Here is a 6,000-nt window from a genome sequence, read left to right as displayed (position 1 = left end):
ACAGAATGCTACACAGATTCCTTTACCTTGCTGAGATAGTAAAGGTGTTATGCATGTGAGGTCAAGAATGGAATTTAACTCTTGCAAGTCATACTGGGTAAAATACATATACTGTGGGAGATGAGCAAAAATTGGGCTTTGAAGCTTGTGTCCTGAAAATTGGAGTGGTTTGACATTGCTATGTTTGCCTTAGGACAGAAGCTACTGCTGTCCTCAAGAGGAGAACTTACACCCCTGTCTGGCATTTTGCAGTTAACAGTTTTGGCCCCTCAGTACAAACCTACCTGCACGGGTGATTTAAGGTTGTGTGCCAGGCTGGAGTAGCAGGGCTTTGATGTGGGACGCACTTCCTTCTGCTGACTGAGAGAAAAATAACCTCTGGGGGTGGAATGGGGAGGACAGCCGTGGGCGGTGAAGTTTTAAACCAGTGCTGCAGGCTCTGCTAGAATTCCTCTGTCAGTCCTGATTTAAATCTGGGCTCTGCCATGACTTGCTGTCTGCTGGGGGCACGTCATGCCACCTTTCTGCCTTGGTTTCCCAAGGCGCAGTGGTGTTTTACGCCTTTGTAAGGCGTTCGGGTGAATATTCGATCTGTTTTGAAGTTGCTAATTGAAGGAGGACGCCTTGATGCTGGTTAAACACCTCTGAGAAGCTTCTGAGAAGTTAGATTAGCTAGAAAAGGATAAGCTGCAGCACTGGTTTTACACTGCTCGTTTCTCGCCGTTTACGTAGCTGACGTGCTGTCACATATTCACTGGCATGTTTACTGAGCATGTGCTATAGAGGAGCTGAATTTCGTTTGTCTTGGCACAGTGGGATTGGCAGCCCCACACATGGGAGAGAGGAATTACCGTGGAAGACCAAAAGAGGTCCCTCTTATGTGGCAGTAGTGGACATCAGACCCCCTGTTGTCTTTTAAAAAACATCCTTACTAAATTACTTTCTTGATACATAGCAAGGGTTTAACAACACGTGCGTTTGTTGTGCTCAGCATCAGAGCTGATGTGTGAAGAATATTTTGGTTCTTTAATTCATTCTTTTCCCCAAAGTGTCTCTCAAGAGCCCACTAGCTGGTGGGTGGGCTGGCAGCAGCCCAAAAGATGGCTGGTTGGAAAAGTCAAAGTTGATAGGTTTTTAATGGTGAACTTTTAATCTATTTCAGTAGAAATTAAAAATATTTAACTATTGTTATGTAAAATGATATTAAAATTTTAGATCAAGAGGAATCCAAATTGTTATTTTTGAAATTTTGCTGGAAAAAAGGGAGAATGTTATCTTGGTTTTGGAGCTGCTGAAGAAAGAGGTTTCAGGTTTTGCCCTGTTTTGATTTCTACAGTCTAGGTATTGATTTTAATACCTGCAAGAATGACAAAATCAGAAAAATAATTATTGCCAGATAGCCAAGAATCCCTTTTTATCTTTCATCGTGCAGTTCAAATTGCTGTTGCAGGTTTCTGTAGAGAAGTGCTCCTTGAGCTGCTTCGATTTCTCTGGGTATCTGCAGTGGTGCTGACCCACTCCAGAAAGCTTGGTGGTCTTTCACTGGCACCTAACAGGAGCAAGTATGTTTATGGGTGTCTAGGGAAAGGTGTGTTAGGGCTGCTTCAGGTGGCAGACAGCAGATGGAAAATAAATGGGTTCAGGAGCTGGGGAAACACGAATAGTACTTGAGGCAAAGTCATCACCACAGCCCAGCAGCATGGACGAAATCTTTTATCATTGCTCCTTTCTTGGCTTTGAAGCAGCAGAACTGATCAGAACTCAGCTCAGAGAGCTAACCACCCCCGTACAGTCACTGTGAACAACACATCCAAGTTGAACTACCAAGGCTTTAGATGTGGTAGCCTTACAGGAGATGTTTTTCCGTGGATCTGGAATGTTTGCTGTCAGGGTAGGAATGAAGGGCCAAGTTATCAGCCAAGTTTCCAGTGACACATCATGTGGAAGGTTAACTCTTTTCTGTATAAAATAATCTCTCTTGCTTTCCTCAGGTAATCTGCTCTTTTCTCTGTCTGAAAACAGCTGTGTTTCAGCCGTAATGGTCAGGCACGCTGCAAGTAGCCTGGGTAAACACACTGTCTGGAGTCGGGTAGGGTCAGAAATCCTTACGACGTTGCCAAACCGTTCTGCTGCCCCACAAGCCCACACCTACTGCGCTCGCTTCCCAGAGTGCATTTATTGCACATGTAAGCAGGTGATGCGCTACCTGTTCCTGATCTGTCTGGGAGGCTGTCGGGAAGGAACAGCTGGGAAGGATGGATGAATTGTCTATCTGGTCCCCGAGGGGTAGATGCCCTACATCTGCCTTACAAAAGCGGACCAAAGCGGGTTTCTGGACCGTCTTATAGATACAGGGATAGAAGGGACACAATTTCCTGTGTCACATCAGCAATTCTTAGACCACTTGCCTTAAATGTGATGTTGCCATGCAGGCTGACAGGGGCCTGGCTATGAAAATGACACTGAGCAAGCAGACACATTCAGCCCAGCATTTATTTTTCTTCAGTAGAAGGTAGAATCTCACTGTCTGTGAATTAAGCTGTTTCCTGGACGAGATACAACCTGTAAGCGATCACCTTTTGACCCAGCTTCGCTTTTCTGATGTTGGATTGCAGTTGTCAGAGCAACCACTATGCTCTTAAATGGGTCATTTTCTTACGGCTCTCGTATATTTAGCTTTATCAGCGGGGGGCCTGGCTTTCAGGGCTTCAAACTGTATTTCTCAAGGGGTGCTTTTACTGCCTCAGATGTTATGTCACACAGCTTGTTGCCCTGGATAACTCGGCTGCCTGTTAAAATGCAATGTCTGAAGTCTCTAAAACTGCCACCGGAAGTTTTAATCTTTCAGGCATGATTCTACATGCCATTTCTGTCATTTTCCTGCAAGTGCAGAGTTGGGTGTACTTTATTTTTCAAAAGCTCTCTCAAGTCCTGTGCTCCTTTCATTTTTACTATTTTTACTACTTGATCTAGCTTCATCTAAACATGTTCTACTGCCTTCCAAATGCTGAATTCCTCTATGATTCCTTTAATCTTTGTTTCCTCAGTTTAATCACTCATTGTTGGATCTCTAAGTTTGTTAATAGTTTCCAAGTGTGGGACAAAGAACACAGGCGTACGGGGCATCTCAACAGGGATCTCTTCCCAGCATGTGCTTTTCAGGAACGGTGTAAACTTGCTACACTGTGCTCGGCTGTCTCAAGCCTGACCTTGGAGACAAGAGGAGAAACAAGGATTTATGCTTGGAGCAACCTGGTCTAGTGGAAGGTGTCCCTGCCCATGGCAGGGGGTTGGAACTGGATGAGCTTTAAGGTCCCTTCTAACCCAAACCATTTTATGATTCTGTATTTACTTGCCCTGAACAGGTGCTGCAGGTACTCCGAGAGGTTGGTGACATGACAGAACCTCAGAGCCTGGAGCAGACACACAGAGTTCAGTCTTATGGCCGTTGGCCTTCAGCAAGGCACTGCCGTAGCCAGGGCCACTAGTGGCTGTGTGTTACGACAGGGATGCTGTCGGGATGCCGTCCTAGTGAGAGCACCTACCTTCTAGGGGCCATACTCTGCCCTTTATTAGATTGTGACAGACATCGATCGAGTGATCTAGAGGTGAAAAGCTATTTGTTACTGTTTAAACCTTGCTCTTTTGGTAACTTTAATAGGCTTTGGAATTTAAGCCATTTCCTCCCCTTTCTTCCCCCCACACCTCCTTAGCAGGCAACCATACCGCTTCTCCTTGAAGTTTCACAGCAGCCCGACCACAAAGGAATTATTTCATCTCCAGCCTGTGTGATGTGCACAGCGTAGAGATTCCTCCTGCCCTGGTCTTTTAACCCTGTGTAGCATTTGTGCCGTTGTGAAAGCAAGCTTTCCCCAGACCCCTTCCTTGGAAAATGCTGTCAGATCGTATGGATTCAGTGTCTGCCTCTTCCTTATGATTGATTTAGCATACCTTTAAGATAATGAAGACTGAAGTAGTTACTTTGACATAAGAAGAGTATTCCTTCATGAAAGTTTGGTATGGGTGATGTAAAACTGGAGGAGTCACTTTTGTAAAGATTTACGGCACGGTTACAGCAAGGCACCCAAAAGAATTACCTGTGTCAAGGGGGTACGCAGAAAACATACGGTACCTGCAGGCCAGAAGGGACTACGTATATCTGTGAATCATAATGCCTGTAGTACTACATAAGTAATAAGGTATTATTCATCAAAGCACCAGGGAATTCACTCGTAACACTGGTCCTGCATTGCTTTCTCCTGGTACGACCGACCGCTGGCAACATTGCCCTAGAAATGAAGGATAGATTATTTTACTGTGAAAATTGGAGTGATTTTTAACTTTTCTTCCTCTCTTCTTTTATGGAAAATACAGAAAATGTTAGTATCCCCCCATGAATTGCTACAGCCTGTCTGTTCTTACAGACACTTCTTTGGTTAGGGTTTGTTCCCTTCTATTTTGCAGAGCAGAACCTTGTCACTAGTAGTTCTTCCATGATCCACTCAGATTCTTCATCAAGTCTTACTCACTGGTTGTGACTGTTGATTTTCAATCTTATGTTTTACATTACAAATGCTAGTACTGTGACCGTGTAAAGGAGCCTGTCGCCTTTTGTTTGGGTCTGCACATAAAACCTTCAAACCCGGGTGCATCTGGTGATGATTATCACGGTCATAGTATAAATGGTGGAATTGTGACTAGATGTATCAGGAGAGGCGGTTCTGTTCCAAAGAACCAGCAGTGAATACTGTCAGAAATGTTTGGAGCCAGATGCACAGCTTCAAACACGTGAATGAGAACGAACTAGGAATACATGTGAGGATTCCATCTAAACAGCCAGCTCTGGCAGCAGGTTAGGGCCTGAAGACCGTTAGCTTTATGGGAGGACAGGATGTTCATCTTCCATTGAGACTGTGAGTTTAGCTAGAGGTTTGAATTGCTGAACTAGAGAAATATTATTTTATCTCCTCAATTCAGGATTAATCAATTATTTGAATTCTTAAAAACCCCAGAAGCAAACCCAAATCCCTTTCTGTATTTCCTCTGTAGTCAGTATTTTCCGGTGTTACTAATTCATTTGCCTTTTTCTGGGCTTTAAAGCTAATTTCCCCTGTGTTCTACTCTATTTTTATCTGCTCAGTATTAACCCAGCTGACTGCAAAGTCTGTAGAACCAGGGGTGACAGCAGACACGGCCCATTTCAGCCGTTTGACAGGGCCGATTCTCTTGTGTGGGAAAGTAACTTCACAGTCAACTCCTTGAAGCATTATTTCCTGTTCTTTACCAAGACGACTGATTTCTGTCCTGTTCTTGTTTCAGAGACATCCTCTGTCAGCAGCACGCTCCTACGACCTGCCAAAACTCTACCGAACTGAAGACTTTTTTCCTGTGAACTATGTAGGTACTAAGTATCAAAATAATTAATTTTGACTGCCAAAAGGTTTCCAGGAAAGGCTGCCTGAGTTTACTCGGATGGTTCATGCTTTATGATATTAGGGAGAAGCAACTGTTGATTTCAGATCTTTGGCTAGCATCCCTAAGGGAATTCCAGATCATGCTGTAGAGATATGGATGGGGGCTGGAGCAGTCATTCAGAGTTGATCACTGTGGTTGGCTCTTACTCAATAAGCTCCTTCAATCATTGTAGATCACATACAAAACCTCACTCTGTCTACCTTTGTTTTTATACCTGGGATGATCCGAAGCTGCAGGGTGCCCTGGTGTCAAACTGTCAGGTAACGTGCCCATGCTGCCAACTTCACAAATGCAGATGTTCAGATTTTACAAGAGAACGTCAAGTCGGTGTAAAAATTTTAAAATTCAGTAAAGTGCGCGTGGCTGAAGCTTCCAGCACTCCAGTTCAAACCAGGAATAGGGTTTATAAAGCTTTTGTGTGTCATAATTCGAACGGTCTAAATAAACTCGCTGCAAAGCTGTTGCGGACCTTTGGCTGTGCCATTTTGTAATGCAGATGCCACCGAACCAGCACCAGCATAGTTT

The sequence above is a fragment of the Eurypyga helias genome, unplaced genomic scaffold, assembly GCF_000690775.1.
Source record: "Eurypyga helias isolate BGI_N326 unplaced genomic scaffold, ASM69077v1 scaffold6843, whole genome shotgun sequence".
NCBI classification, from domain to species: Eukaryota; Metazoa; Chordata; class Aves; order Eurypygiformes; family Eurypygidae; genus Eurypyga; species Eurypyga helias.
This window is presented reverse-complemented; position numbering follows the sequence as displayed.